Source organism: Oryctolagus cuniculus, unplaced genomic scaffold (assembly GCF_051225735.1).
Source record: "Oryctolagus cuniculus isolate XC-2025 breed Fujian yellow rabbit unplaced genomic scaffold, ASM5122573v1 ptg000038l, whole genome shotgun sequence".
Classification (NCBI taxonomy): domain Eukaryota; kingdom Metazoa; phylum Chordata; class Mammalia; order Lagomorpha; family Leporidae; genus Oryctolagus; species Oryctolagus cuniculus.
The window spans coordinates 539,577-553,179 of NW_028301686.1; the positions used below are offsets into that span (position 1 = coordinate 539,577).

The 13,603-nt window shown below is 40.4% G+C and overlaps 1 long non-coding RNA gene across 3 annotated transcripts in view; it reads right to left on the reverse strand.

The window, feature by feature from the left end:
- The window catches only part of LOC149119079 (uncharacterized), a 159,101-nt gene extending 153,359 nt beyond the window's left edge, over nucleotides 1-5,742 (reverse strand). The window contains exon 1 of one of the 3 annotated variants that reach the window (XR_016228806.1): nucleotides 5,523-5,742. This is a non-coding gene — a long non-coding RNA (uncharacterized LOC149119079). Of the gene's footprint in view, nucleotides 1-2,637; nucleotides 2,832-3,792; nucleotides 3,924-5,522 lie in introns of those variants that run through there. The other 2 variants (XR_016228807.1, XR_016228805.1) reach the window with 2 other exon arrangements.
- Between the last annotated feature and the right edge of the window lie 7,861 nt (nucleotides 5,743-13,603).

Below are 13,603 nucleotides of genomic sequence, written 5' to 3' on the forward strand. Positions count from 1 at the left end.
AATGACTATGATAGAATGTAACTTTTAACAGAGGTGTAGAAGGCATGGTTTAATATCCAGTTTTGAGAATACAATTTTCATTTGTGTTTTATTGATGTTTATACTTCTTTTAAGATTCATTTTTTTATTTAGAAGTCAGAGTAACAGAGAAGGAGAGGCACAGAGAGAGAGAGAGAGAGAGAGGTGTTTTCCATCTCCTGCTTCACTCCTCAATTGGCAGCAGCAGCACAGCGCTGACCCCTTATAGTTCTTTACAAATCATTTTACACTGTCTTTTTATTCATCTAGTAAAGAGACAGAAGAATGGACACAGAGCTAACTCTATCCAAAATCTTGCTTGTATTGCATCAGAATACAAAATTTGGGAAGGAAGAAGGCAAAACTGACTCAGACCCAGAAAACATGTAGGAAATTGCCACTCAAGAAACCAAAAGTCAGCTGAGGCACCCAAAACAAGGACAGCAAGCCAGAATTGGAGCAAGCCAACAGCTGTGCCCTGATTGAAAAAGACCATTCCTCTTGTGCCCTGAACTCAATATTGCCGCCTCAAAACAAAAGCTCACATCAAAAAATTCATTACAAACCATGATACATAAGAAAAAAGAGAAAAAAGCCAAAGAAATGCAAGAATCCATAATGATATTGGGCTTGATTTAGTCGCAGGGAAACCGGCCGTTCCCGGATTCATTCACCCCTCCAGCTGACTGCTTGTGGAATTCTGACTGAATTAACCTGAAAATCACAGTGAAACTCAGTTTGGAGGCAATTAATATCTGTCACCTCAGCCAAAGTGTTCCATTTGATTTTCCAAAACACAAAAACTCACCTTGGTCATGTTGCCTGTAAATTTCTAAGCTTCAAACACCTATTAGCTGTCTTTTTTAATTCATAATGGCTACTCTGTCCAAACTCTTGTTTGTATTGCGTCAGAATACAACATTTGGGAAGGAAGAAGGCAAAACCAACTCAGACCCAGAAAACATTTAGGAAATTGCCGCTCAAGAAACCACAAATCGGCTGAGGCACTCAAAACTACGACAGCAAGAGGCACCCAAAACATTTAGGAAATTGCCGCTCAAGAAGCCAAAAGTCACTGAGGCACCCAAAACAATGACAGCAAGCCAGAATTGGAGCAAGCCAACAGCTTTACCCTTTTTGAAAAAGAACCTTCCTCTTGTGCCCTGAACTCCATATTGCAGCCTCAAAACCACAGGTCACATCAGAAAATTCATTACAAACCATGATAAATTAGAGAAAAGAGAAAAAAGCCAAAGAAATACAAGAAACCATAATGATATTGGGCTTGATTTAGTCGCAAGGAAACCGGCTGTTTCCGGATTCATCCACCCCTCCAGCTGACGGCCTGTGGATTTCTGACTGAATTAACCTGAAAATCGCAGGGAAACTCAGTTTGGAGGCAATTAATATCTGTCACCTCAGCCAAAGTGTTCCATTTGATTTTCCAAAACACAAAACCTCACCTTGGTCGTGTTACCTGTAGATTTCTAAGCTTCAAACGCCTATTTGTTTTGTGTTTTATTTCATAATGGCTACTCTGCCCACAGTCTTGTTTGTATTGCGTCAGAATACAAAATTTGGGAAGGTAGAAGGGAAAAGCAACTCAGACCCAGAAAACATTTAGGAAATTGCTGCTCAAGAAACCACAAATCGGCTGAGGCACCCAAAACAATGACAGCAAGCCAGAATTGAAGCAGGCCAACAGCTGTGCCCTGTTTGAAAAAGACCATTCCTCCGGTGCCCTGAAGTCCATATTGCAGCCTCAAAACCAAAGCTCACATCGGAAAATTCATTACAAACCATGATAAATAAGAAAAAGGAGAAAAAAGCCAAAGAAATGGAAGAATCCATAATGAAATCAGAGTTGATATAGTCGCAAGGAAACCGGCTGTTCCCGGAATCATCCACCCCTCCAGCTGACTGCCTGTGTAATTCTGACTGAATTAACCTGAAAATCGCAGTGAAACTCAGTTTGGAGGCAATTAATATCTATCACCTCAGCCAAAGTGTTCCATTTGATTTCCCAAAACACAAAAACTCACCTTGGTCGTGTTACCTGTAGATTTCTAAGCTTCAAATGCCTATTAGTTGTGTTTTTTATTTCATAATGGCTACTATGCCCACAGTCTTGTTTGTATGGCGTCAGAATAGAAAATTTGGGAAGGAAGAAGGCAAAACCAACTCAGACCCAGAAAACATTTAGGAAATTGCCGCTCACAAACCACATATCGGCTGAGGCACCCAAAACAATGACAGCAAGCCAGAATTGGAGCAGGCCAACAGCTGTGCCCTGTTTGAAAAAGACCATTCCCCCGGTGCCCTGAACTCCATATTGCCGCCATAAAACCAAAACTCACATCAGAAAATTCGTTACAAACCATGATAAATAAGAAAAATGAGAAAAAAGCCAAAGAAATGCAAGAATCCATAATGAGATTTGGCCTTATTAGTCACAAGGAAACCGGCTGTTCCCGGATTCATCCTCTGCTCCAGCTCACTGCCTGTGGAATTCTGACTGAATTAACCTGAAAATCGCAGTGAAACTCAGTTTGGAGGCAATTAATATCTGTCACCTCAGCCAAAGTGTTCCATTTGATTTTCCAAAACACAAAAACTCACCTTGGTCATGTTACCTGTAGATTTCTAAGCTTCAAATGCCTATTTGTTGTGTGTTTTATTTCATAATGGCTACTCTGCCCAAACTCTTGTTTGTATGGCGTCAGAATACAAAATTTGGGAAGGAAGAAGGCAAAACCAACTCAGGCCCAGAAAACATTTAGGATATTGCCACTCAAGAAACCAAGTCAGCTGAGGCACCCACAACAATGACAGCAAGCCATAATTGGAGCAAGCCAACAGCTGTACCCTGTTTGAAAAAGAACCTTCCTCTTGTACCCTGAACTCAATATGCCAGCCTCAGAACCAAAGCTCACATCAGAAAATTCATTACAAACCATGATAAATAAGAAAAATGAGAAAAAAGCCAAAGAAATGCAAGAATCCGTAATGATATCGGGCTTGATATAGTCGCAAGGAAACCGGCTGCTCCCGGATTCATCCACCCCTCCAGCTGACTGCCTATGGAATTCTGACTGAATTAACCTCAAAATAGCAGTGAAACTCAGTTTGGAGGCAATTAATATTTGTCACCTCAGCTAAAGTGTTCCATTTTATTTTGCAAAACACAAAAACTCACCTTGGTCGTGTTACCTGTAGATTTCTAAACTTCAAATGCCTATTTGTTGTGTTTTTTATTTCATAATGGCTATTCTACCGAAACTCTTGTTTGTATGGCGTCAGAATACAAAATTTGGGAAGGAAGAAGGGAAAACCAACTCAGACCCAGAAAACATTTCGCAAATTGCCACTCAAGAAACCACAAATCAGCTGAGGATCCCAAACAATGGAAGCAAGCCAGAATTGAGGCAGGCCAATAGCTGTGCCCTGTTTGAAAAAGAACCTTCCTCTTCTGCCCTGAACTCAATATGCCAGCCTCAGAACCAAAGCTCATATCAGAAAATTCATTACAAACCATGATAAATAAGAAAAAGGAGAAAAAAGCCAAAGAAATGCAAGAATCCGTAATGTTATTGGGCTTGATTTAGTCACATGGAAGCCGGCTGTTCGTGGATTCATTCACCCCTCCAGTTGACTGCCTGTGGAATTCTGACTGAATTCACCTGAAAATCGCAGTGAAACTCAGTTTGGAGGCAATTAATATCTGTCACCTCAGCCAAAGTGTTCCATTTTATTTTCCAAAACACAAAAAATCACCTTGGTCATGTTACCTGTAGATTTCTAAGCTTCAAACGCCTATTTGTTGTGTTTTTTATTTCATAATGGCTACTCTGCCCAAACTCTTGTTTGTTTGGCATCAGAATACAAAATTTCAGAAGGAAGAAGGCAAAAGCAACTCAGACCCAGAAAATATTCAGGAAATTGCCGCTCAAGAAACCAAAAGTTAGCTGAGGCACCCAAAGCAATGACAGCAAGCCAGAATTAGAGCAAGCCAACAGCTGTGCCCTGTTTGAAAAAGAACCTTGCTCTTCTGCCCTGAACTCAATATGCCAGCCTCAGAACCAAAGCTCACATCAGAAAATTCATTACAAACCATGATAAATAAGAAAAAGGAGAAAAAAGAAAAGAAAAGCAAGAATCCATAATGATATTGGGCTTGATTCAGTCGCAAGGAAACCGGCTGTTGCCGGAATCATCCGCCCCTCCAGCTGACTGCCTGTGTAATTCTGACTGAATTAACCTGAAAATCGCAGTGAAACTCACTTTGGAGGCAATTAATATCTGTCACCTCAGCCAACGTGTTCCATTTGATTTTCCAAAACACAAAAACTCACCTTGGTTGTGTTACCTGTAGATTTCCAAGCTTCAAACGCCTATTTGTTGTGTTTTTCTATTTCATAATGGCTACTCTGCCGAAACTCTTGTTTGTATGGCGTCAGAATACAACATTTGGGTAGGAAGAAGGCAAAACCAACTCAGACCCAGAAAACATTTAGGAAATTGCTGCTCACAAACCACATATCGGCTGAGGCACCCAAAACAATGACAGCAAGCCAGAATTGGAGCAGGTCAACAGCTGTGCCCTGTTTGAAAAAGACCATTCCCCCGGTGCCCTAAACTCCATATTGCAGCCACAAAACCAAAGCTCACATCAGAAAATTCATTACAAACCATGATAAATAGGAAATCAGAGAAAAAAGCCAGAGAAATGCAAGAATCCATAATGACATTTGGCCTTATTAGTCACAAGGAAACCGGCTGTTCCCGGATTCATCCTCTGCTCCAGCTCACTGCCTGTGGAATTCTGACTGAATTAACCTGAAAATCGCAGTGAAACTCAGTTTGGAGGCAATTACTCTCTGTCACCTCAGCCAAAGTGTTCCATTAGATTTTCCAAAACACAAAAATCACCTTGGTCGTGTTACCTGTAGATTTTGAAGGTTTAAACGCCTATTTGTTGTGTTTTTTATTTCATAGTGGCTACTCTGCTGAAACTCTTGTTTGTATGGCATCAGAATACAAAATTTGGGAAGGAAGAAGGCAAAACCAACTCAGACCCAGAAACATTTAGGAAATTGCCGCTCTGAATACACAAATCGGCTGAGGCACCCAAAACAATGACAGCAAGCCAGAATTGGAGCAGGCCAACTTCTGTGCCCTGTTTGAAAAAGAGCCTTCCTCTTGCACCCTGAACTCCAGATTGCAGCCTCAAAACCAAAGCTCACATCAGAAAATTCATTACAAACCATGATAAATAAGAAAAAGGAGAAAAAAGCCAAAGAAATGCAAGAATCCATAATGATATTGGGCTTGATTCAGTCACAAGGAAACCGGCTGTTCCCAGATTCATCCACCCGTCCAGCTGACTGCCTATGGAATTCTGACTGAATTAACTTGAAAATCCAGTGAAACTCAGTTTGGAGGCAATTAATATCTGTCACCTCAGCCAACGTGTTCCATTTGATTTTCCAAACACAAAATCTCACCTTGGTCGTGTTACCTGTAGATTTCTAAGCTTCAAATGCCTATTTGTTGTGTGTTTCATTTCATAATGGCTACTCTCCCCAAACTCTTGTTTGTATGCCGTCAGAATACAAAATTTGGGAAGGAAGAAGGCAAAACCAACTCAGACCCAGAAAACATTTATGAAATTGCAGCTCAGAATCCACAAATCGGCTGAGGTACTCAAAACAATGACAGGAAGCCAGAATTGGAGCAGGCCAACAGCTGTGCCCTGTTTGAAAAAGACCATTCCTCTGGTGCCAAGAATTCCATATTCAGCCACAAACCAAAGCTCACATCAGAAAATTCATTACAAACCATGATAAATAGGAAAACAGAGAAAAAAGCCAAAGAAATGCAAGAATCCATAGTGACATTTGGCCTTATTAGTCACAAGGAAACCGGCTGTTCCCGGATTCATCCTCTGCACCAGCTCACTGCCTGTGGAATTCTGACTGAATTCACCTGAAAATTGCAGTGAAACTCAGTTTGGAGGCAATTAATATCTGTCACCTCAGCCAAAGTGTTCCATTTGATTTTCCAAAACACAAAAACTCACTTTGGTCAAGTTACCAGTAGATTTTGTAGGTTTAAACGCCTATTTCTTGTGTTTTTTTATTTCATAATGGCTAATCTGCCCAAACTCTTGTTTGTGTGCCATCAGAATACATAATTTGGGAAGGAAGAAGGCAAAACCAACTCAGACCCCGAACACATTTAGGAAATTTCCGCTCAAGAAACCAAAAATCAGCTGAGGCACCCAAAACAATGACAGCAAGCCAGAATTGAAGCAGGCCAACAGCTGTGCCCTGTTTGAAAAAGAACCTTCCTCTTGTACCCTGAACTCAATATGCCAGCCTCAAAACCAAAGCTCACATCAGAAAATTCATTACAATCCATGATAAATAAGAAAACATAGAAAAAATCCAAAGAAATGCAAGAATCCATAATGACATTTAGCCTGAATAGTCACAAGGAAACCGGCTGTTCCCGGATTCATCCACAACTCCAGCTGACAGCCTGTGGAATTCTGACTGAATTAACCTGAAAATCGCAGTGAAACTCAGTTTGGAGGCAATTACTATCTGTCACCTCAGCCAAAGTGTTCCATTTTATTTTCCAAAACACAAAAACTCACTTTGGTCATGTTACTGGTAGATTTTGAAGGTTTAAACGCCTTTTGTTGTGTTTTTTATTTCATAGTGGCTACTCTGCTGAAACTCTTGTTTCTATGGCATCAGAATACATAATTTGGGAAGGAAGAAGGCAAAACCAACTCAGACCCAGAAAACATTTAGGAAATTGCCACTCAAGAAACCAAAAGTTAGCTGAGTCACCCAAAACAATGATAGCAAGCCAGAATTGGAGCAAGCCAACAGCTGTACCCTGATTGAAAAAGAACCTTCCTCTTGTGCCCTGAACTCCATATTGCAGCCTCAAAACCAAAGCTCACATCAGAAAATTCATTACAAACCATAAAAAATAAGAAAAATGAGAAAAAATCAAGGAAATGCAAGAATCCAAAATATTGGGCTTGATTCAGTCGCAAGGAAACCGGCTGTTCCCAGATTCATCCACCTCTCCAGCTGACTGCCTGTGGATTTCTAACTGAATTAACCTGAAAATCACAGTGAAACTCCGTTTGGAGGCAATTAATATCTGTCACCTCAGCCAAAGTGTTCCATTTTATTTTCCAAAACACAAAAACTCACCTTGGTCATGTTACCTGTAGATTTCTAAGCTTCAAACGCCTATTTGTTGTGTTTTTTATTTCATAATGGCTATTCTGCCCAAACTCTTGTTTGTATGGCAGCAGAAAAGAAAATTTGGATACGAAGATGGTAAAACCAACTCAGACCCAGAAAACATTTAAAAAATTGCCACTCAAGAAACCAAAATCAGCTGAGGCACCCAAAACAATGAAGGCAAGCCAGAATTGGAGCTAGCCACAGCTGTACCCTGTTTAAAATGACCATATTTCCAGTGCCGTGAACTCCATACTGCAGCCTCAAAACCAAAGCTCACATCAGAAAATTCATTACAAACCATGATAAATAAGAAAACATAGAAAAAAGCCAAAGAAATGCAAGAATTCATAATGATATTGGGCTTGATTCAGTCGCAAGGAAACCGGCTATTCCCAGATTCATCCACCCCTCCAGCTGACTGCCTGTGCAATTCTGACTGAGTTAACCTGAAAATCGCAGTGAACCTCAGTTTGGAGGCAATTAATATCTGTCACCTCAGCCAAAGTGTTCCATTTGATTTTCCAAAACACAAAAACTCCCCTTGGTCATGTTACCTGTAGATTTATAAGCTTCAAAATCCTATTTGCTGTGTTTTTTATGTCATAATGGCTACTCTCCCCAAACTCTTGTTTGTAGAAATCAGAATACAAAATTTGGGAAGGTAGAAGGCAAAACCAACTCAGACGCAGAACACATGTAGGAAATTGCAGCTCAGGAAACCACAAATCGGCTGAGGCTCAAAACAATGACAGCAAGCCAGAATTGGAGCAGGCCAACAGCTTTGCCCTGTTTAAAAGGTCCATTCCCCCGGTGCCCTGAACTCCATATTGCAGCCTCAAAACCAAAGCTGACATCAGAAAATTCATTACAACCCATGATAAATAAGAAAAAGGAGAAAAAAGCCAAAGAAATGCAAGAATCAATAATGATATTGGGCTTGATTTAGTTGCAAGGAAACTGGCTGTTCCCAGATTCATCCACCCCTCCAGCTGACTGCCTGTGGAATTCTGACGGAATTCACCTGAATATCGCAGTGAAACTCAGTTTGGAGGCAATTAATATCTGTCACCTCAGCCAAAGTGTTCCATTTTATTTTCCAAAACACAAAAACTCACCTTGGTAATGTTACCTGTAGATTTCTAAGCTTCAAATGCCTATTTGTTGTGGTTTTTATTTCATAATTGCTACTCTGTCCAAACTCTTGTTTGTGTTGCCTCAGAATACAAAATTAGGGAAGGAAGAAGGAAAAACCAACTCAGATGCACAAAACATTTAGGAAATTGCCGCTCAAGAAACCACAAATTAGCTGAGGTATCGAAAACAATGACAGCAAGCCAGAATTGGAGCAAGACAACAGCTGTGCCCTGATTGAAATAGAACCTTCCTCTTGTGCCATGAACTCCATATTGCAGCCTCAAAACCAAAGCTCACATCAGAAAATTCATTACAAACCATAAAAAATAAGAAAAATGATAAAAAAGCCAAAGAAATGGAAGAATCCATAATGATATTGGGCTTGATTTAGTCGCAAGGAAACTGGCTGTTCCCAGATACATCCACCCCTCCAGCTGACAGCCTGTGGAATTCTGAGTGAATTAACCGGAGAAACACAGTGAAACTCAGTTTGGAGGCAATTAATATCTGTCACCTCAGCCAAAGTGTTCCATTTGATTTTCCAAAACACAAAACCTCACCTTGGTCGTGTTACCTGTAGATTTCAAAGCTTCAAATGCCTATTTGTTGTGTTTTTATTTCATAATGGCTACTCTCCCCAAACTCTTGTTTGTATGGCATCAGAATACAACATTTGGGAAGGAAGAAGGCAAACCCAATTCAGACCCAGAAAACATTTAGGAAATTGCCGCTCAAGAAACTAAAAGTCAGCTGAGGCACCCAAAACAATGACAGCAAGCCAGAATTGGAGCAGGCCAACAGCTGTGCCCTGTTTGAAAAAGACCATTCCTCCGTTACCCTGAACTCCATATTGCAGCCTCAAAACCAAAGCTCACATCAGAAAATTCATTACAAACCATGATAAATAATGGAAATGTGAAAAAGCCAAAGAAATGCAAGAGTCCTTTGTGATACTTGGCGGGATTAGACAAAAGGAACCTGGCTGTTTCCAGATTCATCCCCCCATCCACAGACTGACTTTGGACTTCTGATTGAATTCACCTCAAAATCCCACTCACATTCAATTTGGATGAATTAGTATCTCTCCCCTCAGCAGAAGGATTCCATATCATTTTCCAAACCACAGAAACTCATCTTGGTCATGTTGCCTGTAGATTTCTAATCCTGAAAGGCCAATTTGCTGTGTTTTTTGTTTTCTTTCATAATGGCTACTCTGTCCACAATCTTGCTTGTATTGCATGAGAATACACAATTTGGGTATGAAGAAGGGAAAACCAACTCAGACCCAGAAAATATTCAGCAAACTGACCCTCAAGAAACCAAAAGTCAGCTGAGGCACCCAACAATGACAGCAAGCCAGAATTGGAGCAAGCCAACAACTGTGCCCCAATTGAAAAAGAACCATTCTCTTGTACCCTGAAATCCATTTTGCAGCCTCAAAACCAAAGCTCACAGCAGAAAATTCATTACAAACCATGATAAATAAGGGAAATGTGAAAAAGCCAAAGAAATGCAAGAGTCCTTTGTGATATTTGGCTGGATTTAGACACAAGGAAACTGGCTGTTTCAGGATTCATCCCACACTTAAACAGACTGACTTTGGAATTCTGATTGAATTCACCTCAAAATTGCACTCACACTCAATTTGGAGGAAATTAGTATCTGTCCCCTCGGCAGAAGGAGTCCAAGTCAATTTCCAAAACACAGAAACTCATCTTGATTGTGTTGCCTGTACAGTTCTAAACATGAAAGGCCAATTTGCTTCGTTTTTTTTTTTTTCTTTCATAATGGCTACTCTGTCAAAATCTTGCTTGTATTGCATCAGAATACAAAATTTGGGAATAAGAATGCAAAACTAACTCAGACCCAGAAAACATTTAGGAAATTGCCACTCAAGAATCCACAAATCAGCTGAGGCACCCAAAACAATGACAGCAAGCCAGAATTGGAGCAGGCCAACAGCTGTGCCCTGATTGAAAAACAACCTTCCTCTGGTGCCCTGAACTGAATATGCCAGCTTAAAACCAAAGCTCACATCAGAAAACTCATTACAAACCATGATACATAAGAAAAATGAGAAAAAAGCCAAAGAAACGCAAGAATCCATAATGATATTGGGCTTGATTTAGTCAAAAGGAAACCGGCTATTCCCAGATTCATCCACCCCTCCAGCTGACTGCCTGTGGAATTCTGACGGAATTATCCGGAAAATCGCAGGGAAACTCAGTTTGGAGGCAATTAATATCTGTCACCTCAGCCAAAGTGTCCCATTTTATTTTCCAAAACACAAAAACTCACCTTGGTCGTATTACCTGTGGATTTCTAAGCTTCAAACGCCTATTTATTGTGTTTTTTTTTTTATGGCAAAATGGCAAGTCTGTCCAAACTCTTGTTTGTATTGGGTCAGAATACAAAATTTTTGAAGGAAGAAGGAAAACCAACTCAGACGAACAAAACATTTAGGAAATTGATGCTCAAGAAACCTCAAATCGGCGGAGGCAACCAAAACAATGACAGTAAACCAGAATTGGAGTAACACAGCAGCTGTGCCCTGATTGAATAAGAACCTTCCTCTTGTGCCCTGAACTCCATATGCCAGCCTCAAAACCGAAGCTCACATCAGAAAATTCATTACAAACCATGATAAATCAGAAAAATGAGAAAAAAGCCAAAGAAATGCAAGAATCCATAATGATGTTGGGCTGGATTTAGTTTCAAGGAAACCGGCTGTTCCCAGATTCATCCACCCCTCCAGCTGACTGCCTGTGGAATTCTGACTGAATTAACCGGAAAATCGCAGTGAAACTCAGTTTGGAGGCAATTAATATATGTCACCTCAGCCAAACTGTTCCATTTGATTTTCCAAAACACAAAAACTCACCTTGGTCATGTTACCTCTGGATTTCTAAGCTTCAAAACCTATTTGTTGTGTTTTTTATTTCATAATGGCCACTCTGCCCAAACTCTTGTTTGTATTGCGTCAGAATACAAAATTTGGGAAGGAAGAAGGCAAAACCAACTCAGACCCAGAAAACTTTTAGGAAATTGCTGCTCAAAAAACCTCAAATTGGCGGAGGCACCCAAAACAATGACAGCAAGCCAGAATTGGAGCAGGCCAACAGCTGTGCTCTGTTTGAAAAAGACCGTTCCCCCGGTGCCCTGAACTCCATATTACAGCCTCAAAACCAAAGCTCACATCAGAAAATTCATTACAAACCATGATAAATAAGAAAAATGAGAAAAAAGCCAAAGAAATCAAGAATCCATAATGATATTGGGCTTCATTTAGTCGCAAGAAAACGGGCTGTTCCCGGATTCAACCACCCCTCCTGCTGACTGCCTGTGGAATTCTGACTGAATTAACCTGAAAATCGCAGTGAAACTCAGTTTGGAGGCAATTAATATCTGTCACCTCAGCCAAAGTGTTCCATTTTATTTTCCAAAACACAAAAACTCACCTTTGTTGTGTTACCTGTAGATTTCTAAGCTTCAAAAGCCTATTTGTGGTGTTTTTTATTTCATAATGGCTACCCTGCCGAAACTCTTGTTTGCATGGCGTCAGAATACAACATTTGGGAAGGAAGAAGGCAAAACCAACTCAGACCCAGAAAACATTTAGGAAATTGCCGCTCAAGAAACCACAAATCGGCTGAGGCACTCAAAACAATGACAGCAAGCCAGAATTGGAGGAAGCCAACAGCTGTGCCCTGTTTGAAAAAGACCATTCCTCAGGTGCCCTGAACTCCATATTGCAGCCTCAAAACCAAAGCTCACATCAGAAAATTCATTACACAGCATGCTATATCAGAAAAAGGAGAAAAAAGCCAAAGAAATGCAAGAATCAAGAATGATATTGGGCTTGATTTAGTCGCAAGGAAACGGGCTGTTCCTGGATTCATCCACCCCTCCAGCTGACTGCCTGTGGATCTGACTGAATTCACCTGAAAATCGCAGTGAAACTCAGTTTGGAGGCAATTAATATCTGTCACCTCAGCCAAAGTGTTCCATTTTATTTTCCAAAACACAAAAACTCACCTTGCTCGTGTTACCTATGGATTTATAAGCTTCAAAACCTATTTGTTGTGATTTTATTGCATAATGGCTACTCTGCCGAAACTCTTGTTTGTATGGCGTCAGAATACAACATTTGGGAAGGAAGAAGGCAAAACCAACTCAGACCCTGAAAACATGTAGTAAATTGTCGCTCAAAAGACCAATAATCGGCTGAGGCACCCAAAACAATGACAGCAAGGCAGAATAGGAGCAAATCAACAGCTGTGCACTTTTTGAAAAATAACCTTCCTCCGGTGCCCAGAACTCGATATTGCAGCCTCAAAACCAAAGCTCACATCAGAAAATTCATTACAAACCATGATAAATAAGAAAAATGAGACAAAAGCCAAAGAAATGCAAGAATCCATAATGATATTGGGCTTGATTGAGTCGCAAGGAAATTGGCTGTTCCCAGATTCATCCACCCCTCCAGCTGATGCCTGTGGAATTATGACTGAATTAACGGGAAAATCGCAGTGAACCTCAGTTTGGAGGCAATTAATATCTGTCACCTCAGCCAAAGTGTTCCATTTGATTTTTCAAAACACAAAAACTCACCTTGGTCGTGAACCTGTAGATTTCTAAGCTTCAAATGCCTATTTGTTGTGTTTTTTATTTCATAATCGCTACTCTGTCTGAACTCATGTTTGTATTGCGTCACAATACAAAATTTGAGAAGGAAGAAGGTAAAAACCTCTCAGACCCAGAAAACATTTAGGAAATTGCCGCTCAAGAAACCAAAAGTCAGCTGAGGCACCCAAAACAATGACAGCAAGGCAGACTTGGAGCAAGTCAACAGCTGTGCCCTTTTTGAAAAATAACCTTCCTCTTGTGCCCTGAACTCCATATTGCAGCCTCAAAACCAAAGCTCACATCAGAAAATTCATTACAAACCATGATAAATAAGAAAAATGAGACAAAAGCCAAAGAAATGCTAGAATCCATAATGATATTGGGCTTGATTGAGTCGCAAGGAAATTGGCTGTTCCCAGATTCATCCACCCCTCCAGCTGACTGCCTGTGGAATTATGACTGAATTAACCTGAAAATCGCAGTGATCCTCAGTTTGGAGGCAATTAATATCTGTCACCTCAGCCAAAGTGTTCCATTTTATTTTCCAAAATCAAAAA